This window comes from Dipodomys merriami, unplaced genomic scaffold (assembly GCF_024711535.1).
Source record: "Dipodomys merriami isolate MVZ:Mamm:240054 unplaced genomic scaffold, mDipMer1.0.p SCAF_1, whole genome shotgun sequence".
Lineage (NCBI taxonomy): Eukaryota > Metazoa > Chordata > Mammalia > Rodentia > Heteromyidae > Dipodomys > Dipodomys merriami.
The window spans coordinates 108,036,618-108,062,008 of record NW_027202270.1 but is presented as its reverse complement, the minus strand read 5'-3'; the positions used below and the strand labels follow the sequence as shown (position 1 = coordinate 108,062,008).

General features: G+C 38.1%; 1 protein-coding gene and 1 long non-coding RNA gene across 6 annotated transcripts in view; one reads left to right on the top strand and one right to left on the bottom strand.

Annotated features, from left to right (window-relative positions):
• Nucleotides 1-21,853, bottom strand: part of Lrfn5 (leucine rich repeat and fibronectin type III domain containing 5) — a 263,210-nt gene extending 241,357 nt beyond the window's left edge. For 4 of the 5 annotated variants that reach the window (XM_070027150.1, XM_070027179.1, XM_070027197.1 and 1 more), the window contains exon 1: nt 20,176-21,853. The gene's annotated coding sequence lies outside the window, so the exon portion shown is untranslated. Of the gene's footprint in view, nt 1-17,820; nt 17,983-20,175 lie in introns of all 5 variants that reach the window. The other variant, XM_070027161.1, reaches the window with a different exon arrangement.
• Nucleotides 21,854-22,173: 320 nt separating this feature from the next.
• Nucleotides 22,174-24,859, top strand: LOC138804116 (uncharacterized). Its single transcript, XR_011365182.1, has 3 exons — nt 22,174-22,543; nt 22,822-23,563; nt 24,105-24,859. It is a non-coding gene; the product is annotated as an uncharacterized lncRNA (long non-coding RNA).
• The last annotated feature ends 532 nt before the right edge of the window (nt 24,860-25,391 follow it).

The following is a 25,391-nucleotide window of genomic DNA, read 5'->3' as shown; positions in this document are numbered from 1 at the left end:
AATATGAAGAAAGTGTTAATTTTTCTACTTTCAGCAAAAATTAACTTCCATTAAGATAGCGTTCTCTATCAATTATATAGATAAACATTTCTCTGTCTAGAAAGAAAATGTATTTAATTTCAAGTGATACACAGAGAAGTTGTTAACCTAGTGTCCTTTACTCAAATCTCAGAAAATGGGAATATTGCTCAAGTATCAAAAGTGTCACTACAGAATATTCACTACCCAATCAATAATAAACCACTCAAATATCTTCCTACTTAACACCAATAATGGCAAACAAAAGTAATTGATATGTACACAGATGTATTTTGGGGCTATGTTTGTAAATTCTCTATGATAGATTCTGTATTACAAACACAATACACCTACATAGTACAGTGAAACAAAAATATCATTTCCAAAATTAGGATTGCATGAAGATAATGTCACACAACTGTTAGAATCAACTGCACAGCTAGTTGCTAAATATGTGGCCAAATTACAACATCTGACAAGTAGTACAATATCGGTGAAGATAGTTCAGATAAATTAATTATCTAGAAGATGAAGAAAAATTTTGAGGAATGTTTTTAAGTCTGTATTTATGTGCTTTCGTTGCTTTTATTCTTTTGTGTGTGGTTGGTTTTCCAAAAAGTTAACCTCTGGGAAGAAAAATGGAAGTGACTGTTAATGTATTAAGGGATAAGACCATGAATAGTCTGTGGTGTCTGCACAAGCTTGTGCTTCTACTGGATAGCACTAAATTGTACACCTGAAGACTGTAAATTAAGGAGGACAATAGTAGGGCTGACAGTAATTGAGATGTGTTGTACTTACAAACTGATGTGTTAAATTGAAAACCTTTTGCACAATTACTTAAAGTTACTATTGCTTAATGTTGTGAAATGCATACGGGAGGAATTAGATCTCAATAAGGAAAGTAGACAATGGGTTAAAAAAAAACCCTCCAATTTCTGCTGTGAAAGTAATGTGAAAGGCCATTGTAGTGGTGTATATCTATAATCCCAGCTATGCAGGAGAAATTAGTTGGGTACAGAAGTCCCAGTTTAGCTCAATCCAAATATTTGACACTATCTGAAAAATAACAAACATAAAGAAGAGCTCAGTTCTTGGATGGAGTGGTAGAGTCAGCCTACAGAGCTTGAATCCTTCAGTTCAAAATCCAGCACTGCCAAAAAAATGTAAGTGTAAGGTACAAAATCATCCTTTTAGGCAATTGACCGATTTTATGTGTAACTAGGCAAGTGTAAGTTATTTCTCTTTTCTAGAAATGTATTTAATTATAATATTTTTTCAACTATGAAATAAAGTTTTTTTTTCAAAAAATAGCTACATTATTCTTTATAAGGACCAAATAAGACTTAAACATCTTTATTTTTTCATAAAGCATTTTTTTCTTTTTTTTATTGTGAAAATACTGTACAGAGGAGTTACAATTACATGGGCAAGATAATGAGTACATTTCTTATCAAGCATTGTAGCCTCCTCCTTTGTTTCCCCTTCCCATCCCTTCCCAATCTCCCTCCCCTCCACCCCCCCCCCCAATCCTTTTAGTGCGTGGATCATCAGCTTTTTCTCTATAATCAGTTTCTAAAACCGGCATCTTGTAGGTTTTCTGTTGGGTTTTTGCTAGGTTATTTAATAAACTGATAAAAATTAAAATCCATTATTGTAGTTTTAATTTTGTTGAAATTGCATTTTTAACTTTTAAATGTGATGGTCAAATTTTCTGTCGAAGTCAAATGTTTCTATGCACAAAGCATTCCCATTTCTTATTCGAAGAAAATGAAGTTAAGGAAATAAAGCCCAGAGTGAAATATTCTTTTTCAAGGAAGTCAAACATTCAGTAAGATTTTAGCCTAAGTAACTCTTTCTGTATTCCCCAAAGATAATGGTATAAGGCAGAACAAAGTTTACATGAAATAAATACTTCTGGTTTTACATATTGTCAGTAAAATTATGACTAATATATGAAATAAAGCCTGGCTTTATTACTATCAACATTCTAGATAAGCTTGTTTGCAAAACTTCAGCAATTCGCTTAAAGAAATATCTCCAATAAACCACTAGAAAACCGGAAGTGGCGCTGTAGCTCAAGTGGTAGAGCGCTCGCCTTGAGCTGAAGAGCTGAGGGACAGCGCCCAGGCCCAGAGTTCAAGCCCCCATGACCGACAAAAAAAAAAAAAAAAGAAACATCTGTTAATACCATTGATATTTTAGTTGGCATGCAAATAAGTGGCATCTAATTGTCTTTGGTCATTAGTTGGAAATTTTACAATTATATTTATTTGATATATGATATATATGATGATATATATGATATGATATAAATTTAAGAAATAGTACAGCATTTTATTTGGAAATCTACCCCTTATTAATAAATACCAAAGTTGCATAAATTTTTGTGAAGTGTGTTTTTGTGACTATAAGCCATATTGCAATAAAATATATTGCAATTTCATTTAACTTGTGCAACTTTCACATTGCGATAAATTCATGCATGAATTTTACAACACAGTACTACATGGAAAGAAGAATCTGTCTTTGTAGTATCTTTTTCATTCCTTAGCACATCTCTCAATATCCCTTGCTTAGTGACAAGGAAGACAATGAAGCAACCTGTGGTATTAAAACTATGAACAGAAATACTAGTAAAAGTGTGTACCCTTAAAGCTGCTTCATTAAAAAGTAAACTGGCAGCTCATTACCTATAATTAAGATCTTTCATGGGAACATAATCAACTTTTTTGCAACTAAGGCAAAAAAAAGAAAAAAATAAACAATTGATTTTTATTCTCCAAATAGAACAGAAGAAAAGAATGGGGTTAATTATAAGAGAGAGAGAGAGAGAGAGAGAGAGAGAGAGAGAGAGAGAGAGAGAGAGAGAGAGAGAGAGAGAGAGAGAGTGTGTGTGTGTGTGTGTGTGTGTGTGTGTGTGTGTGTTTTAACATAGCATGATTGAATGTTTTGTTTCTTTACTCTAGGTCTGTTTTGGTCAGGCTCCTTACTCCAATTAAAAACCTCAACACTAATGGAAAATAACAATATTTCATAATTCAACTGCTGTTTAATCAAAATGTCATTTCAAAGTGTCTTCAGTTACACATCAAAAAGCTCTGCACAGGATATTTCAGTGCAGGTTTTGCCCAGATTGAAAAGTACTAGGAAGAGAATGTTGTATTTATATCTTTTGCTGTAGTCTATTTTTTGCTGATAACCTTCCTGCTCAATGTTTTTCTCCTCTGAAGAATCATCTAAATTAACAAATGATGATATCATATTGCATTATATTTTTTGGCCCACAATTATGAACAATCTGTTGTTGGTTTGAGTTAAGCAATGAAACTGTACTTCCACAAAAAAAAGATTAAATGCGAAATCTAAACATTCAAATTTCAATCCACATTGATTTAGGTGAAAAATGCAATATCTAAGGTGGCTGCTGGTGGCTTTACACTTACGATCCTAGCTACTCAGAAGGTTGAGATCTGTTTGATGCCAGCATAGATAGTCTAAGAGACTTTATCTCCAATTAACCAGCAAAAAAAGCCTGTAGTGGAGATGTGGCTCAAATGATAAAGCACCAGCCTTGAGTTCAAAAGTCATGGTAGAGAGTGGGCCCTAAGTTCAGCCCTAGTACACATGTATACACATACATACACACACACACACACACACACACACACACACACACACACACACACACACAGGACAATGCCTTGGATTATCCTTAAATTAGTCAATCTTCTAAATATTCTTATCTAGTAAAATATATTGAAGTATTGAAGTATGGAAGAGACGTTATTTCAAAATCTGGATGTCAGAAGTCCAAGTTATTTAACATGACAATACCTTCTATCTATCATCCTTTATACCATTTCCTTCTTGGTGACTTAGGAGCTAAATTTTGCATAGGCAATTGAATGATTAAGCCAATTACATTACACTAGAAAAAAAAAAAAAACACAGGAACACTGCCTAACTACCTGCATTATTTTTGTCACAGGCCACCAGGACTTCCTTTGAGTGCAGAATGTAAAGTTGTGTCTTCCCAATAGTTAGTAACTTTAGGCTACTCAGACCAAAACTTGCTTATGAAGTCTTCCCTCAAATTTGTATCTTTACTATTTTGAAGTAATCCAAAACGAAAATGAGTATCCAACTATTATAGAGAATACTATACCTTAAGAAGCCTGAATACTGCAAAGAAGATAAAACCTGTACAAAATAAATACAGCTACAATTGTAAAGCAAGAACCGACACTCAGGACATTTTTATTTCCTCATGCAGCTTTCCAGCAAAGACAATGACTTTTTGTTTGTTTGTTTGCTTGCTTTGTTTTTTTCCTGATGTGGGACATGAACTCTGGACCTGGGTGCTTTCCCTCAGCTCTTCAGCTCAAAGCTAGCGCTCTACCACTTGAGCCACAGCGCCACTTCTGGCTTTTTCTGCCTATGTGGTGCTGAGGAATCGAACCTAGGGCCTCATACATGCAAGGGAAGCACTCTACCACTGATCCACCTTCCCAGTCCTCTTCCTTTCTTTTTTTTCTCACTCATTGTCTCACCACATTCCTCTTTCCCCTTACTTGCAACACATACTATGTCAGAATTTCTTGTAATTAAGTAGTTCCTCTTCTCCAGTTCTTTCAGCCTCTACGACCAGCAATCCTCTTATCTTAATGTTCTGTTATTTTTTCAATATATGGAGAACACTATCACACCCACCTTTATATGTTCATGGTGAATATAAGCTTTACAGAAAATAAAGCAATCTTCTCCTCATAAAAATAGCTCATTATTATCATGTACGCATTTAAAATTAAACCCCAGAAGAAAACTAAATTGTTACCTAATAAAAATATGAATTTATCCCTATGAAAATCAGTATGACTTTCAGACATGTGTAAACCATTCTGAAGAATTCTATGATTCGGGAAGTTGGAAGCTCAATCTTAGTAATGAAACAAAGGCTACAATAGTTATTCGGCACTTGTATGGCCTCTTTTAAAAAGAGAAAAATGCACTAAGACTTTTAAAAATTGTATTTAAACCCACTCTTTATTATTTCTCATCTATAATTTCACTAGACTTTATTTTACAAAGAATAGAAGATGAGCCCCTATGTTTTTAGTGTATAATATATTTCTGAATAATTTTATAGTGAAAAATTGTGATCACTATATATTACAGCACATATATCACCAGAGATGCAATATTTGATTTAAAATGATAATAATAAGCCTATGTCAAAGTGTGTGAACTCAAATTATATATACAGATAAATTCATTACACATATATACATACATATATTACATATTATATACATCGATATGTTTTTTTCATATACATAACCTCTTACAATGGTTAAAAATAAGCTAGGCTTCATATGCTAATTCTATTAACCATGTTTTAACTTTTAATGAAGAGCATACATAGTATTATTAGACATAAACTCTATTATATTTTCTGACTTCAAAAATTTTCCATTAAAAGTGCATCTTGACAAGTTTTTTTTAAACTTATTTCCCTGAAACTCTAGCCTGCTTAGGAATCATGAAATAAGAAACACTATCAAAGAAGAAACATAGGTCTCATGGTTTCCCTTATTTGCAATAACTAGTATATGTCTGAGACGAGTAGAAAAGGTGAAAAGCTATGTACATATGACCAGATAAGATGAAGTTAAGAGAAATGAACCCCAAGATAGGGACACAACTGGTTTTGTCTTTCTTGTTATTGTTTCTAATGCATTTATAAGGTACCATGTGATTTTTTTGTTGTTTTGTATGTTCCTCCCCCACGGTATAACACCTATTTTCACTGTATTTGATGTTGGTATAATTTGGGGAGAGCAAGGGAAAAAACAAAATGTTTAAACAGGGATACAGGTTGAACTATTGAGATGTACAAGACACTATGTTGAAAAACGAACTTGACAATTTAGGCGTGAGGGGGGGGGCTGTAGTTGTGGAGGTGGGAGGGAAGGGATGGAAGGGGAAAAACAAAGGAGGAGGTAACAATGTTTGATAAGAAATGTACTCATTACCTTGCTCATGTAACTGTAACCCCTCTGTACAGTAGTTTCACAATTAAAACTTACGGAAAAAAAGAATTCTAAAATTTCACTAAGGCTGTATTGGCTTTAAAGTTTTACGTGTAAGAAAGAAGAGTAGGTTTTCATGGGAAATAATTCTGGTAGGAAGAAAGGAGATATATATATATATATATATATATATATATATATATACATATATATCCTCCTTTTCATATATATGTATATATGTATGTATATACATATATCTATATCATATATATGTATTTTGTATATAGGAAGTGAAATAGAAATGGACAAAGTAACACAGAAGCTTCTTAATTTCTTCTGTGCAGAAATGGTAATGTGACCTAATTCAATAAAGCACCAATTGAAACACCTTCGGACTTCCAGAAAGCAGTGCAAGAAAGCAGTTCTCTTTCTCCTTTTTTCCTTCCTCCCTCTCTTTATGTTTCTGCTTTGCACTTTGTGCTGTGATAATGTGAAACTATCATGCTCTGCTCTTTCCTATCTAGAAGATAAATAAATAAAGATGAATTACACTGGAAAGTTAAATCTTGATCTCTCAATTCTTGCAATGCTAAGTCAAGGAATGCCTGAAGACAGCTCTATACTGGTTGGGTGAACCAAGAAACTCCACTGGGGCTTGATCCAGGTTACATTGACTCTCCCACTTGTTCATAAATAAATCCTCAGTGACATAACCCTATTGGTCCATCTTATCTCTAATTGCTTAAAGCCGGAAGCTCATGCTATAAATGCTGGTTTCTGAAAAACTCTAACAAGGTTAAACCCTCATTTCACTCCATTTGTCTCACATTTTATATATCCAACCTGTAAGTCTTACCTTGGTCTGCTGTATAGTTAACTAATCATTTCATCTCATGCATGGCACATTCTACCTTTACACTATCAGTGATTACACTAATTGGTCAAAGTGCATATAAATTTTATTTACATTCATTCAGCTCATACAGAATCTCTGCTTGTAAGAAGACTGAGATTCCCATAATAAATTACCCCTTCCACCAAAGTTTGCAATCAGTTTGAAGGGGCTGGTAGTTCCTTTTCCAAATATAGACTACATATTATGCAAGATACATAAGGAAAGATAATAGAAACCATCTTCATGAGAATACCAAATTATGTTTCAAAGGTTGTTTTGAATATGTCATATATCAAAAATAGCATTTTTTTCTTTTCTACATAAACTAGATCTAAATGTTACAAATATTATCATTAAAACATAAACATTAACATTCAGGTAATGAAAATAGTTCCTATCTATTGCATTTTAGTATTTTATGGTTACCTTCTCTAACAATATTTATTACAATATGGGCATAATGTCAATGTACATATCAATTCATTTATTCACCCAACATCCCCTCAAATTCCCTATCCTCTCATTTAAAATGTTCTGATTCTTCTTCCTTCTTTTAAAGATAATTATTTTATTCCATATCACATTGTAAAGCTACAAATAGCACTTCAAATTGAAGTAAATTGATTTTGTTCAACATCGCAGGTATTAATTACATATATATTTCTTCATTTTATCTCAACAAGTGAATACTACTATAGTCATATTCTCATCTGGCAACTCAAATATTTTTAATTAAAGCACTAAGAGAACCAATAGAACTATTGGCTGGGTGCCACTTGTTTACACCTCCAATACTACCTGTTCAGAAGGCTGAGACCTGGAGATGGAGATTAGAAGCCAGCCTAGGCAGAAATTGTACTCTATCTCCAATTAACCAACCAAAGCCAAGGCAGAGGCATGGCTCTAATGGTAGAGTGCACAAACAGGAAAGTAAGCAGGGCAAGAAAGCAAGAGGCACTGAGTTAAAGCTTCATCTACTCAAGAGACAAAAGAAAAAAAACTATTAAAGTGACAAGTTTATAGAACTATAAAGTCATCAAAACTCAGTCTAAAGAAATAGAAGGTCAATTTTCTCAAACAGCACAAAAAGAAAAAGAAATTAGGATATTAGTCATTTTTCAACTCCATTCATTGAACATAGACTTAAGGAAAAGGGTGTATTTTATCACAAAATAAATGGTACGTAAATAAGACCATTCTGAACATATTATCTAGTTTTTCTGTTTGTGATTTTATATTATTTTTTTCAGATATTCCTCTAAGTAGTTTCATAAAACACAACTTGAATTAGTTCTGTACATTAAATAACTGGTAAAATGATTACTAACTTATTCTTCCTGGCTATATCCCAAAGATCATATTCTATGTGTAATGTCAACTTTTTACAATATTATCACTGCTACTTTAACAATATTATTGAGAAAATTATTTGTATTTTGATTTATTCAAAAGACAAATTTATAGATTCATCTGGAAAGAAAAATAGTGCCTTGATATTGTCTTTAAACAAAGGAGGAAGCTGCAATGCTTGATAAGAAATGTACTCATTATCTTGCCCATGTAATTGTAACCCCTCTGTACAGTATGTTCACAATAAAAAATAAAAATAAAAAAAATTCCTTCAGTCCTCAGTATAGCATGATAAAGCAGAAAGATGTTTTCTACTCAAGCCAAATAATACAATCTGATATGAAAAACATAAGGATACATATTTTTCAGTAGAGCAACTATGAAAATATGAAAACACCTGAAAATACAGCTATTCTTTATATGAAACTACAATTTTTCAGCATGTATAACTGCTAATGGTTGGTATGATTTAATCATTCTATTATTGGTCATTCAGTATGAGAAAAGGTGGAAATTCCTTACTTCGATACCTCCTTTTTATTCATGTTTCAAATTAAGTCTTGTGTTGTTGGGGTTTTTTGTTCTTAATATTTACTTTTTATTGTAAAAATACTGTACAGAAGGGTTACAGTTACATGAGCAAGGTACTGAGTCCATTTCCTATTGAGCATTGTTACAACCTCCTTTATTTTTCCCCTACCATCCCTTTCCTCCCCTGCTCCCCAAGTCCTCTCCCCTTTCCCCCTCCCCCAGCAAAGCTGTAAAGTTTGTTTTCAACATACTGTCTTGTACATCTCATTGTTACAATGGGTCGTCCTGAATCCTATTTCAGCATCTTGTTAAGGGTTTGGGAGGATATCAACATTAGCTCCGTTCTCTAGACAAGAACTATGAGAACTATGTTTTAATTTTCAATTACACTTGCAATACTTGGTTATATGTACCTGGTTATTTTATATTTCACTAGTAAAAATTTCAAATAATTGATACAACATGAATTACCTATTTACTCATAAGCTCTAAAATCATACTAAGAAATACAAGAAAATGTAAATTGTAAATTGTATTTCAGTATAATTCAGAATGACTCTCAAATCCATAATTACAAAATATTTTTGAAGGAAACACGTAGGTGAATATAAAATACATTTCTTTTCACCTCCTCACAAATACATTTCTTTTGCTAAAAGCAAATCACTGAAGTAGGCTATACTTATGTTAATGATGTACGTTTGCCAATGAACTATAATAAAGTTATAAAAGTCATTTTAATTCTGTATTCTATGGCCTGTACACTGTATCCTTATTATACCTGCAACAGAGTATCAATTTCCTGTAGAGTAATTTGATACATAAATGTGAATATTATTAAATAAAATGAAGTGTGTTTGTATGAAGTGCCAGAATGTAATTGTGCAATCTTGATTTAATTTATAGAAGGAATGAACAGTAAATATAAACACAGTTAGAATGTAAAATGAAACATTGGAGAACCAAGGAAACATCAAACTGAAACATACCAAGCTCAAAAGCAAGTTGGAGAAACAAAGCCTCTGTGCACCTTGGGCTTTAACTGAAGAGCATGGCCCTTAGCACAGGATTTCAACATTTTCATCGGGAAATTTCTCTAATATCGTAATAAGGGGCAACTTTAGTAAAGCAGGCAAATTGGAATAAATTCCATGTACATTCAGCCATCAGCTATGTGAAAGGGTAGCTTACAATTACCTACTGAGGGATTAACAAACATATCCAAAGGTTTAGTATATGAAAACATTTTGCTTCAAAATCATATGAATACATACATTGAATAGTAGTAGATCTAGAATGGTAAATCTTTAAACAAATATTTGTTGAACCATAGTGGCTGGCTATGGCCTATTACCCTGGATGGATTCCTTGTTTTCTTTCTACCCAATAATGCAGTGATTTAAACTTGTTCATGGTTTTGCTGATGAGTGATTTGAGTTGGTCTACGCTTGGGAGTTTTTCTGGTCACAACTGGGATCACTCATATAACTGTTGTGAGGCTCAATTTAGTATAATGGCCTCATCACTAGATCTAGCTGACATTTGGACCACTTTTCCTCAAGAGAGAAGAGATCTGGGATAAGCTACATAACAATTATATTTTGTCAGTGATACGATATGGATGCTAAATGTTATCTGGAGAATTAATCTGGCAAATTGTACAAGTACTTCTGCCTACCTGTGGTTCAAACCAGGAAGAGTCTAAATTCTACATAAAAAAAAAAAAACAAAAACAAACCATCTATATCTTTGAGGGGAAGATGTTTCAAGGAATGTTTGGGCATTGTAAGAAAGTAAGAAAGTAGATCACAGATCAGAACATACCACAGGCTCACTCTGGGAAAGATCTGTCCTGACAAATGGTATATCTAGAATTAAGCCTAGGTTTTGACAGACCATCATCAAATCCCTCTGCCATTGAAATAATGATGATAATGATTTGAGCTAAGAAAGTGAATTTCGTACTTGACTTCTTTCTTGCCTTGTACCAAAGAGAAGAGGTAGCAGGAGTAAAATCTGAAACACTATTAAGGATGATGGCTTCAACTGCAAAAATAACATTGTGATAATTGGAATGCAGTACATTATTAGACTGAGTCAAATATTTTGATGATGGACGTGTGATCTCTAAGTTCTATCACATCCCAACATTGCAGTATTCTCTGATTCCTCACTAACAGGAACAACTATTTATTATACATTTATTATATTTTATTACATATTTATTATATCTGTGCTATATCTGTCCATTTTCAATGGTTTCCATGTTCCTTTAGTAAATCATCCAAACCTCACAGTCTAGTTTAACAAAAGTTTTAGTACATACTTACTATTCAGGACTCAGAATGAAAATGCGTACTGAATATAAACACATTCAGAATCCCCTAATACATACACATATAGCTTTTCAAGGACTCCTAAATATAAAATATGATAGTGCAAATTTTGTACCATAAAAGATATATGGAATCAGTAAGATGAGATATATTTAGAAGCTGGTAATCCACAATGTAGTTTAAAAGATATTATATGCAATCATCAACAAAAGCACCCATAAAAAGGAGACGAAAAGAGACATAATGACTATCGTGTCCTCTCTAGAATCACAAATGTTTAGATTTGAATTGTAATCCTTTTAGTGTCTTCACACAGCCAAATAAAATTAATTGGTTTGAGCCTTAATTTGCTTCTCAAGATAGAGGCGATGCTGACTGAGTCACAGAGTATGGGGTAGTGGAAAATACAAACCAAAAGAAAAAGTGAAACCCAAACAGTAATGGACATACAACACCTCTCAGAAAATGATGAGGAGAAAGGTATGATGGTGCTGATGAAGCTGGCCATCATCATAATATATAAGAATACATTGTCATCTTTCAGTAGTTTCCTTATAAATACACAGAAAGAAGCCTATGCGTTTCCCTCAGGGGAAGCATATACTTTTCCTCAGCCCCAATCTGTTATTCAGAAACACACTGTCAATCTTTCAATACTTATTTTAAACCAGGATGCCTAAAAAGAATAGCAGGATCAATTATGGATCATAGTGATAATCTAAAAACAGTCTTCAAGTTTTTTTCTCATTTTTCTTCTGTATTCAAATTACTTACCTGCTTGTCAGAAATCAGATAAGCTTATCAGGAAGCAGGGGAAACTACTAGGAACCTACTTGATTTTATTTCAAAAACAGGTGGTAACACAAATTCACAGATATTCCAGATAAGAGCCATTTGGATCTAAGGGTTAATTAAGAGGTTAAGATGTAAGGATTTCACCGACTAGTTCTATCCTAGGGGGCTGCCTTTCTAAAGTGTATTTATTTTTACAGTGAAATAAAATTTTCCTAGAATGGCATCTATTCCATTTTGATTTGTGTCTCAGAGAAGAAATAGATAAAAGAATAAGTATTCATTAAATAACATAAATAGTTTGTAGGGAAATAAAGAATAATATTTAGATTATTAGGTCAGACAACCTGTGATATAGATAGCCCATCATCTCAGATGATGAATAAGATCATTATGCTCTAAATTACTCTTCTATCACTTTTTAGCTGAAAAAGATATAAGTAGGTCATTATAAACAAATCACAATACCTGAGTATTGGGAGAATAGTCTCAGATACCTTTACTATAGACAAAACACAAAACTGCAAATACTTTTTATCTTGTGACCACACCTGGATAGACAGGTTGTAGCATAGTAGAAGTAATTGGCTAAGGACTCCCATGCCCTCCCTATTCAGCTCAGGTAGAAGAGATACATTGACCAAATTGGAACATCTAAAAAGAGTACAAAGGGCTGCAGCACATACTCCTTTTTTCTGTACTAAAAGAAACGAATGACAACCTTACTCTATACTCATCAATCCACGTGGACTGTTGGCATTAATAAAGTTCATCAGTGAAAAAAGTAGGATAACCTAGGACCTATAGAGAAGAAAGTAATGTTGAAGATTAGTGAGAGCTAACCTTTATTGAGTACATAAAATATAAAAGGTTTTGAAACAATAACACATAGAAAACTGTTGCTAACCAGCTGGGATATGTGTAATCCTGAGCAGAGGAATCTTAGGTTGGTGATCTCAAATAGTTCAGCTCACATAGTCCAAATACTGTTATTAGGAAATAGACTTATTGTGTACCACCTTTCCCCTACTCCCCATCTTAAAATTGATTAGAAGCTACAGGATACCAGAAATTTGGCTCAATCCAAAAGATTAAAATGTGACACTCTTGTACAAAAATGGAGTAATCTGCTTTAGGTGAAGTGATTTTGAAAATCACTGAAGGTACTTGAGTTTAATCAAGTGACCGCTTGGCAGAGAAGCTTTAGAGGAAAGATAGGACCGAATATATGTCAAGAAGTCTGAGAAGATTCATAATTCTAACTTCCTAAATTTATATTTGAATAGGTTTGGGGAAGTCATGTACTGTGAGATATATCACAGCTCCTACAGCCTGTGCGTTGTCAAATGCAAGGAAACTCTTGGCTTTGCATTTGTATTCAGATGGCACTCAAGTAATACCTATTCTGGATGACACCTTAAGGTTTTATGATCCCAAATATAGGCTTTAAAGCTATATACATATCACCTCCTTTATAGGTACTTCCTGAAGATCTTGCTGCTAATGATGACATTATTACCACTTGCATCTGTGACAACCCTATCCTATAATCATATCATTAGCCTCATTTCATGATGAGGGACAGGAAGGGGTAGAGAAGTTAGAAGCTTTGTTCTTGATTATTACAAGAGATAAAACATGAAAAGTGATGAAAAACATTGATACATTTGTATATGTCTTTCATATTACTCAGAAAACAAATTCCCTAAGGACAAAAGTCAAAGTTTAGCCATATGTTGTTAAAATGCCTGGTGGATAAGCAGTCAAAACGTAATTCCCATAAATAGCTCCATATGCTCAACATGAAGTGAGTGATATTTCTATGGAATGGAGTGCTTTGAATTGAAATCACTGTGAATATTAATGGCATGGAGATATTTATCCTTATGGAATAAAGCTCAAGTAGTGGGCAGTGTTGGCATTTGATTTGTGTACATTTTAGTGCTGTTATTCAGCTAAAAATTAAGAAAAAAAACTGTCTACAGACAGGCATCTGGTGGCTCAGGACTGTAATACTTGATAATCGGGAGTCTGAGATTCAGAAGATCAAGGTTCAAAGCCATCCTGGGCAGAAAAATTCTTGAGAATCTATCTCCAAAAAAATCTGCAAAAAGTTGGGTTGGAGTCATAGCAAAAATGGTAAAGCACCAGGTAGGTGAGCAAGCTGATGATCAAGTACAAGGCTCTGCGTTCAAACCCATGTATGGACAAAAAGTAAAAAAATAAAAATAAAAATAAAAATTTTATGATAGTAATTGAACATTAGGGATGACGTAATACAGTAGAATTTGTGTTCTTTGTGTGTAAGACCTTTCACTAATTTTGAGCAGTGAAAAGAGAGCAAACTCCAGAGAACCAATGAAATGTATCCTTCAGGCTCTTCTGCACTTGATCAAAATTCTATATAGAAATGTAATAGTTAGGCTTGTATCTCTAATTAAATAATCAGCTCTGATTAAGTATATTTTAAGCTAATTATTTTCCTTTCAATATTTTCCTAAGAATTGAGAAACTGTTCCTATATTTGGTTAAAAAACTTCTTGAAGGATGGGAAGGTGGCTCAGTGGTAGAGCGCTTGCCTTGCATGCCTGAGGCCCTGGATTCGATTCCTCAGCACCACATAAGCAAAAAGAAAAAAGCCGGAAGTGGCGCTGTGGCTCAAGTGGTAGAGTGCTAGCCTTGAGCTGAAGAGCTGAGGGAAGTGCCTAGGCCCAGAGTTCAGGCCCCACAACCAGACCCAAAAAAAAAAAAAAAAAACCCAAAAAAACAAAAAAACTTCTTTAACTTTTTTTTTATTTTATTGCTTCTTTTTCAGAGTTTTTTTTGTTATATAATCTAAAATTTGTTCAGTTTCATATTGCAGCCATTCTCCATCAAGATTATAATACCTTTTTGCTTTAATTTTAAGTAGTTGTACAATAAGTCATTAAGTTCAACAGGTCAGATTACCAATTTTGAAATAGTTAACTAAAAGATTGTTTTTAAATCGCTATGAGTTTCCCACAAACAAAGTGCAAAAATATTATAATTATGTGTTTTTATTACAAAAAGATATATTCATTAGCAAGTCCCCAACTGGTCAATTGGCCTTTCTTCCCAAGTAGTCTTATAACTTAGCAAAAATCAAATGTCGAAGCCAATTTCTGAGAAATATTGAAAATGTTATTTGGAAGTTCATATAATAGAGATTCTCCACCTGTTTTGCTTGGTACAGATAAAATTATGGTACACACACAAATACTCTCTTTTCCTCTCTCTCTTTTTCTCTCTCTCACACACACACTTACATGTAACTATAATTCCATTGTAGTTTGCTTTCACTTGTTAAACATCTTTATAATTAATGATAAATTATGATATAGTTCAGTAAAAACATTTTATCAGAACCATATCTATCATACCATCTTGATTTTTTTTAAAAAAGCTTATAGTTGTATGTAGAGAAAAATGGAAAAGCCACATTTTGAAAGGTCGAATTGAAAGGCTGGCTCTTGCATGGTAGAATCCTGTCTCAAAGATCAGCAACCAGAAAATACACTGAACACTGTTAGGAAACTGAGCCATGAAGGCCAGGGAGGAAAGAAAGAAGAGAAACAATATCACCAGACCAATTCAGCTCCAATGGAGAGCTGGAACATGGAGGCACGTGTCATGGCATGGCATAATGGCGCCTGAGCTGGTCTGAGCCTACACAGGGTCATGTCAAAGGGCCAAGGTCACGTGAAACTCCCAGCCTCAGGCACTGGACTGACACATTTAGTAACCTATCATCCAAGTTCACACCCCTGCCTCCAGGGATTCAGGCACGCCCATCACCTGAGAGGCAGTGGGTTTCACCTTCTCCCACCATGAAGACCTGATACCAGACCCTCCCTACCATCCACCTCCCTACCATCCACCGTGTGGCCAACATGGCACTGGCCAGACCTAATCTTCCTACTTCATAAGTAGTATCAGCTATATCTGAATCAAATTCTTTCATCTCCCCTTTTACTTATTGGAAGTTTCATAATACCATATAATTTATAGTGATAGAGTATAATATAAATGCTTTACCTCTAATCAAAATAGCTTCAATAATTATAAACATAATACTTCCTAATTTCATCATGCACACACCATGTAATGGACCAATTATATTGCTTTGGTTTCTAAATAGTCCTCAATGATTGAAGGATGCCACAGGAATGAAAATGTGAGCTTTAGAAACAGAATCTACAGACTCATTTTCAAGGCATCTGGAACAAGGTAGAGGTATACACACAAGTCACTGAGGTGAATCAGCAGGATTACCCATTATGTCTGCTAGGAAGTCACTCTTACATCTATGAGGCCTAAATCTGATTCTTTAACCTGGATATAACAGAAAACTTACAAGTGATTATGCCATGCAAAAGAAAAAGAAAAACCTACGTATGCTGCCAATATGTTGCTTTTCCAAGCAATCAAAAAGTAAAATCATTGTAATAAAAGCAACCAGTTAGCTAGCTAAGTCTTTCCAAAATTTCAAGTAGATTTCTTCCTCTGGCCTCAACACTGGCCAAAATACTTACTAGCCATGCTATTTATTATCAATGTATCTTTGATTTAAAAAACTGAGTAGTTGTTCCGTAGTGTCTTCATATCCAGTTAGGAACATTGTTAGATGGTTTCAAGTATCCCTTCCACATAGCACAGCACATCACACAGCAATAGTATCAGCAGAAAGCAAGAACCTAATTTCACCAGCTAGTAAACTCAGCAAAACTACCCTGCCAAAAGTGCTTCAAGCAGCAAGAGGAAACAGAGCTCTGGTTTAAATGGACAAAGGGAAATGCTACTCAGTCATGAAAAGATTAAAGGTAGACATAACACTGGATGATCACTGAAACATCAAAGTCATAACCAGATTCTGCTTTAACATCAAGAATCTATTTAGTGACCTAGGATATGAAAATAATAGAAGAAGAAACAAGGGTGGGGCAATTCTCCCTCAGATGACTACAGCTCTTACTCTCTCTCTCTTGAGAAAAAGAGAAGAAATTATCTCTGGCTGGCAAGAGTACCAGTGATACACACTGATGAACTCCTCCCTAAATGAACCAGCACCTTAATGTTGTATTTCAAAACTGAACTGTCTGGGAATTATTACATTTTTAAAGGAAGAAAAAAGGGGTATGAAGCTCAATGTCCTGGTGTTGCTCAAGGTCATTCTGTTCAAAACAGAAAAGGGAAAAATTAATCTAGGGGATGAGAATCAAATGATAATTACTTTCTTCCTATCTGTTCATCTTTTCCCAGGGGTATCCTAACATTTCTCTTATGCTTTTCCTATTAATAGTGACCAAAGAAAGCTTACAAGAGAGAAGGCTTTCTCTAGGACATTTCCTATCCATACCTGGCTGACAACCCATCAGTGAGCTAGACCAGTTCTGTCTGTGGATCTTGACAAACTAGAGACATAGATTCTTGTCTGTAGAATCTTCTCCATTTCTCCAGACAAGTGAAAAAACAAGAGAGGGAGAAACATTTATTTTCATTTGGAAATATATACATGATACCTTGTTCTAGGAGCTATATTGGGTTCTGGCATTTAACCTAATTCCAATCTCATCAATGAATCACAATGTTAAACTTGAATCACATCCTAATCTCTGTTTAGGTTTTGAGCATTCAACATCAGGTTTAATGGTTTTGTTTTGACAAAGACAAGAATTAACTTGCAAAAAAAAAAAAAACAGAAACAATACTAAAAAAAAAAAAAAAGAGAGAGAGAGAGAGGGAGGAAAGAGTGCTATTTTCCAAGTAGCCATATTCACTAATTCACTAACTATCTGTTGTCACCAGCTTTCTTTTATTTGGTCACCCTTTAGGAGGTAGGACTTACTTGTGAACCTATTGGTAGGATAAGAAGATGGCATAATTTCCGTTGTCATAATATTCTGGTAAATTTAGGAGATAAAGGCATGTCCTTGTCAGATGTTTAAGTACCCACTAGTCAGCTCTCTCTAGGATTTTTTAAGTGATAGAGGAGTTGCACTTGGTCTCACTAAAAAGGAAAAGAAAAAGAAGAAAAAAAACTGATGAAAAAAATTGTTTTCAAATTCTTCCCAAATCCCGTTTTTTTTTCTTTCTTAGCTTACTTAGTTTATCTATACTTTTCCATGCAGGCAATCCTTTTTTTTTTTGCTATGTCTTCTGAGGGTAAAGGGTGGACCTGCTTTTCTATTCAAGTTGAGTTCCCCTTGCTGTCCTTCCTTAGAGTTGAAAGTTACACATAAACCTGCCTGTATAATGGCTTTCCCCTCTTCCTGCTTAGTACATATGAACTAGGGTATGTTAGATTAGTTGATATTATAGTGGCATTCTAAAAGAAGGCAAAGCAAGGAAAGGCATGGATGTCTTTATCAAACTCAGAAGAGCATGAGGGAAGAAGGGAAAGAACAAATGGAAATGTAGGAAACTATACATTTAATCGTGTAGTATTTAAATATCAAGACCTTCTTAGAGCCGTGTTTTTGAGTATTCACATGGGAGAGGGCTGGGGTGGGGAACCCGGCTGTGTACGCAAAGGCAATCAGACACCACAGACAGCCTTCCCATGCCTCTCCCACTGCCTTTTTTCTCACATCCAGGCTACCACCTTGGCCATTCTTTGCCTGTTGTCTGCTAGGGGGCTCCCGTTGAGCTCTCCAGCCCCACCCTAAGAAAGTGTCAAAGCCGACCTCACAGCTGCTGTGGCAGAGCCCAGCCCCCAAAGCTTGCTGCATACATGGCCTTGTAGCACCACCAGCCTGCAAGGGCTGCTGCAGCAGCTGAGCCCAGACTCCAGAGAAGGAGTTGGGGATATCAGCTTGTAGGGACAACTAGAGCAGCAACTGGCCAGCTCATAGATGGTAAATGCCATCCTATGGGTATCTATAGAAACACCGCTAGTGGAAGAAAATCAGGCAGCACTCCTATACTTCCCCCGCCCAGCCAGAACAACCCTGGTCTCTGCCTCCTGGAAGTACATCATGGCCAGATCCACAGAGCCAAACCTCCTCTGAGTACTGCCAGCAGGCAGCTCCCCCAAGGAGGGAGACAAATGAGCACTCCTTAGCTGAATTATTCAGATGGTCTTCACTATGTAATAAAACATTGATGAGACTACTTTGGAAGAGCTTTATCTTGTTAATTCTAATGCCCTCCAGAAGGGGGTGAAATTTTCCGCAGGGGAAGGACAGCGGAGGAGATGAGGAAAGAAAAGAAAGAAATCAGATGGAAGAGGAAAGGAGGTCTGGAAGTTCAATGAACGGGTCCAGGAATCTCCATTTTAACGTATCAGACCCAGTATGCTAATTAGGCAGTCACAAACCCAACCTGCTCCTGGTAAATCAAAGCACTGGAAAGTAATTGCAAAATGTCTATTACACAGAAAGAACAAAAACGCAATCGCAAGTCCCTCTCCACAACCTACATAATTCAGCTGGGGGAGGGGGGTGTCTGGTTAAGGATCTGGCCTCATTTTTCTAGATATAAAAATGACTTTTCTCATGGATTTATTCAGCTACCATAAAATCAAGCCCCGGCAGTTAAACACCATAGATCTCAACACACACCCTTAACAATGAATTCCCTTCCATGCTAAGCAAGTTCCAAGAAAACTCCATTTCTAAGTCTCCCAATGCATCGTAATTTGCAACTACTAAAAGGATTTTTGCAAGCTTGTCCACAATAAGGAAATGGGAGGAAAAAATATCAGGGCACCAAGAGGCAGGTAAAGAGGGATCAAAAATGATCTCTGGAAGAAATAATGGGTGGAAACCAAACACTCTTCTCAGTGTACAATCGGGGAGGACTGAATACCGAATGATCTGTGGCAACCATAGCCTAAAGCAAACACGAAATTTTAATCTCTGACACCTTCAGACAGGTTCAACAAGCCTAGCTCCAAATAAATGCATATATGTATATATATGTATATATATATGTATATATATATATATATATATATAGGGTGGAGCATGTCCACATTCGTTTAGATTTCACTTTACTAGATTAAGAGAGCTCAGGTATAGATTTATATTCCATGTACTAGACATTGTATTTACCACAACACACAGAGCAGGCGTCTTTGGATACCCAAGCCCTTCTTAATGATTTTCAAACATTAATAAGTAAAGTAGCCTGCAATGCAGATAAGACACTAGAAACAAGACCAAAAGGAAACTGGGTAAGGGAGTAGGCGTTTGCTTGTTACCTGGTGCCACTAGGGGAAAAGACGGTCGTAGGAGGACTTTCTGCCCGCAGGTACAATCCCGGCAAGGTGGCTCCAGGTGGCTTTCACAGTCGTGCGCGTGTCTCGCTCGTCACTTCGCTGCCCTTTGCCATAGCTCAGCACCCGCATCCTAGGGAGTCGGAGAGGTGGCTCCTGCCACTGCCGCCACTGCCTGCAGGTCGCGCTGGGTGCGGGATCGGCGCCGATCGCCCCATGAAACCCGCAGCTCTGCGCCCGGGGAGCGGGCAGAGGCAGGACGGCCGCGCACTTACACACTCACACACACTCGCACACACTCAACGGGCGCGCGCACACTCACACTTGCACACGCAACACTGCTCCAGGAGGGAGAAACAAGGAGAGTCCGGGTCCTTCTCCAAACCGACTTCTTAAGCCCACCGGCAGCAAAGAACAGCGTCTCCTTTTCGCCTGGCCCTGCGATCACGTTTCCTTCAAGTTCTCCTCCAAACCAAATCCTCGTAATTCAAGAGCTGGTGACATTTTGGTAAGGAATAGGAAGCCTGGAAAGAGCTGTACACACGTCAGGGTTTTTTTGTGGGCTTTTTTTTTGTTTGTTTGTTTTTCTTTAAGCAGTTTGAAAAGCAATCCTCATTACCTTGTCTGTATAGTAAACCAGCTCCAGCTCGAAGGGCTGAACTTTCGTATCCTTCCTGCCGAGACAGCAAAGTCTAGATGCACGCACACAGGACCATCTGCAAGCCCCCCTCTTGACCTTGCCGTGTACCAGGAATCGAGTTAATACCGCTGCTTTCCAATGTGTGGCTAAAGTGATCCACACACCTGGGTCCTCAGCCTCTCGTTGGCTCTAAATCCAACCGGGAAAAGGCGTCTGGGCGTCCCTGGCGCTCCCGGGGAAGCGGAGCACGGAGAGTTCACACATTGGCTTCTGGGCAGTTGGATAAAAAGACAGTCAAATGCATCAGATAGGCGCGCGCACATAACACACGCGCACCAACACACACACGCACATCCACACGCAGGTAGCAGGAAAGCGGCTAACGAACCCCCGGAGAGACGCCAAGACGGCTGGAAACGGTAGCAAACATCCACAATCTTGCCCAGGCAACGGAGGGTCAGCAGAGGTGGAATGAAAGTCTTCTCGGGTCTTTGGATTCCTCCTCTCTTCTGCGTGTGTATTTCCAGAAGGCTTCCTCAGGCGGCCCCACCCCCGTCCAGTGCGCTTTATTTTATTTTATTTTTTTTTCCTCCCTTGATATAACCGACCGTGCTAAACGAATTATACGGGTGGGTTGTGCTCATAGCCTAGAGCTCCCCAAAGTCAAGAATCCTAAAGGGATCAGCTAGCTACGAAGCCGTTCCACAGGCTCAGGGGAAGGAGGAAAACCACGCTCACACAGACAGGCACACAAGCCTGCACACACACACACACACACACTCACACACTCACACACTCACACACACACACTGCCCGCTCCGGGCAGCTCCGCACACGCTCGCCGCCTCCCTGCGCACCACCACGCCACACAGCGCCCCAGGCGCCCCGCCCGCGGGCCGCGTCGCCAGGGCGAGTCTGCAGCTTTAGGCGCGGGGCGGGGAGCCGGGCTCCGAGGCTGCAGCCGCCGCCCCGGCAGGCCTTGGAGACCCGCTTGTCTCCACAGTGCTTCCGTGCCACGGCGGCCGCCTGGCCGGGAGAAAAGGCTCTCCCCGCTGCAGCATGGAGACGGCGGCGGCGGCGGCGGCGGCGGCGGGCGCGCGGCCGTGAGCCCGGCCCTCGCTGCAGTGACGAGATCGGCCGCACCGCCCAGACCCCGAGAGTCAGGCGACACCCTAATCCAGGCGGCCGAGCCGCTCTCAGTCCTCCCGAATCCGGAGCGGACGTGTTCCGAGAGCCGATTCACCCACGGGCGCGCGGAGAAGCCAGCGTAGCGCGGCGAATCCCGGGGCGGAGGAGGCGCGGGGGCGTTGCAGAAGGGGGGAGGGGAGACAGTGGGGAACCCAACCGCGGAAAGCGAACTTCCAGGGGCTTTCCTGTGGTAGGAGGGGTGGGGGAAGGAAATTGGCTGATCGGAACCCCTCGTCCCCTCCCCACCCCACATACACACGCTGTCCCGCGGTGATGGGATAGAAACGAGGCACCGGGGTCAGGCAGATGCTATTAATGGCCGTGGGAAAAGTCGTTAGAGCTAATCCTACCCGGAAAATCTGATCTGGAGAGCTATTGACTTGTGTTCTAGGTGGGGCTTCCACAGTCCCCGAGATTGTAGGTGGGTGATTAGTTTCCTCAGCCAGGATTCTCAAAAGAACCTTTCCGTGATAGAATCCGCTAACATCAGACCTGTGAAAAAAAAGTCAGCCCTGAGGATTACATGTTAGTATTGAAAGCTAAAAGGGCTCCTGACTGGCATCCTAAACCAGGCCTGGCCATGAAGGAGGTCACCAGTACTTGGGGGGAGAGGGTGAAGCAGAAAGGAGGTGTGGCACAAAAGAAGCCGAAGTACGCCCCGGGGTCTTTCAGGATGGGATATCGTTGGAGTGGGGATTGAGAACTAACCCGAGCCCCACGCAAATGGAATGGATAGGCCTCTTTGGTCTAAACACCCCTGCTGTGTCCTAGGATAAGACTATTTTTCTCTTTTCTTTTGCTAGCTGTAAGCTTTGCCAGGCTTTCCTGTGGCTGTGCACGAGGGTGCGCAGACTCCAGCACACCCACCCCAGATGCGCGCACCGCACCCACGCGTAATCAGGACTCACAGAGGCTCCTCGTTCGAGAAACTCAAAAGAGTGGAGTACTTTAGATGTGAACGCCTCTCATCTCCTTTCTGTTCAGTTCCCTTCCTCCAGCCCGACCCTGCTCCCTCATCCCCTGGTCCCAAGCTCCTAGTCTAGTCTTAGGTTTGGGAGTCCGCAAACCCCTTCTGAATGCTTTGCGTCCGAGGAAGCAAGGCTGGGGTTGCAGTTCCCGCTGCTCAGGCTCAGGCTCCATCCAGGTCGACGACGGTTGTCGGCTCCAGGCTTCAGGGATCTCGGCAGAAGTGAGAGCTGCTGCGTGAGATCCGAGTTCGAGATCAGGACCATAAAAACTCTTTCAGAAGACACTCAAATCAAAGGGACACCGCGGACAGATACTCCAAGGAACACCACTGAAGTCCAGGAGACGTCTCCATTGAAGCCATCGCCGCTTGCTCATAGCTTTCTGTCCCTCCGAGTGGATAATCGAAGATGCCAGAAGTCCAGGAGGAGCATCTGCATGCAAACCGAGCCCCCAGACTTCCCGAGGCATGAGGAGAGAAAAGTATTTCCATTTGGGTTTCACTTGAAACTTGGCAGCTCTGGGGACTTCACGGGAGGGTCGTGGAGAAGCACTAGCCCGGACTCCAGGCAGATCCAAGTGAGCACTTCCAAGTAGTTTACAATGAGGGGAGGTGTGGGGGGGGGAATCCTTCTTCCTTCAGGATTGTCCCACTTAAAACAGTTTCAAGCTGTGCCTGTCAGAACGGCCAACAGCTTTGGAAATAAGAATTTGTAGTTCCCTCCAGGGAACCAAAGTCCTTGCAAAAACATTGCATCAAAACTCCAAAGACCTTGTGTATTAGCTGGGCAGCCTAACTTTGCTTTCCATCCCCACCCTCTTTTCCTCTGTCTCTGTTTTTGACCCTTTTTCCATTTTGTGTGTTTTCGTTTTTGTTTGCCAACACCTGATAGGAGGTGAAAAGCAGAGGGTAGTTAGCAAACCGGGGGAAGATTGGGATGAAAACGAAGTTCAGAATCCATCCTTGTAATGAAAGCCCTAAGGAAGAGGAGGAGGGGCTGGGTCGTAGACTGCTAGAGAAGGCTGAAGTTTCCAGTGAGGCAGCAGAACTATTCATTGTTCTTTCCGGTGGTAAGCCCAACCATACTCAGAAAGGTCTTGTTTGTCATTTTATTTGCAGGTACATTCCTCAGCTTTGACCATTTTATCTCAGCTCTGGAAATGAATGCCATCTTGGGCCAGGCACCAGAAAGCTTTCTACCAAATGTGTTCTTTAACCCTACTACACAAGCTGGTACAAGACAGCTTCGTTTTCCATGGTGATTGTGAGAACCTTGAATGAGAGGCCAGGGTCTATTTCACCAAGAGTTTCTTTAATGCTACCACCCCTTTAAAAGTATCTCTGAGAACTGGTTAATTAAGAGCACTTTGGCTATCTAGTTACTGTTGTTCATAGTCAAATCTGAAGTTCAGTTTTCTTGTAGAATAAGTACTTAAGAGTTTATACTCAGCATATAAAAAGAACTATTGTCTTTCAAATAAACAATTTACTTTGGCCTATTTTTTCAATAGAAGATCTGTCTTGACATAGTTAATGTATCCGGGGATTTATTTTAATGTCACATCGTTAAAAATTAATGTCAATTTTCTGTCACTCCCAGATAATTTTTTTCTAAGGACTGATGACCATAGATATTAATTTTCCTTAATGATCGAAATCTTTTAAAAATGAGCACTCTACTGATTTCAAATGAGCAAAAAAATGAATACTTCAGGGTTAAAGATAGTTTTAGTATTCTGCATGTGTTACTATTTTTATTAGAGTTTTCTCTGAGATAGAGGAAAGGCATGACCTACTCTACTGAAAATGTGATGTCCATAGCTAGATTCAAGCATATGCTAAGTAATTCTTTCATTTTTTTCTCTATTAGACAAAATAAGAAGCTTATTTTAAATTGAAAGTCTCTCTAGATTTTCTAATATTGAATTACTGTTGAGTTACTAGCCTTTGATACTTATAGTATATAATGTTCTCTGCTATCTCAAAATATGAAAATAATATGAAGAAGTAAAAAAGTGAAGCTTCCTGAAGCATTCATATTTTTTCAAAATAAGTTTAAACAAATTCCACATATTGAAGTTTTCCTTAATTGCAATCATAGTTGTACTTCATGAAGTTCTGTAATATTTTAAAAGGTCTAGTTAGGAGCATGTTTCTGATTACTAACCAGGAACTCAGAGAATACAGTGTATTTTGGCTACTAGATCTTATAAGAAATGTTGTTCAGCAAACCTCTAAACAGAGTTGAAAATCTGGCACTTTTATGGGTAACTAAACTTATTTTTCACTTATGGACTTCAGAACACACACACACACACACACACACACAGAGTCAAACTTATTATTTAATATACTTCTGAGATAAATAAGATAGTTTCCTCTATTTTTATTTCTTGAATTTTTAAC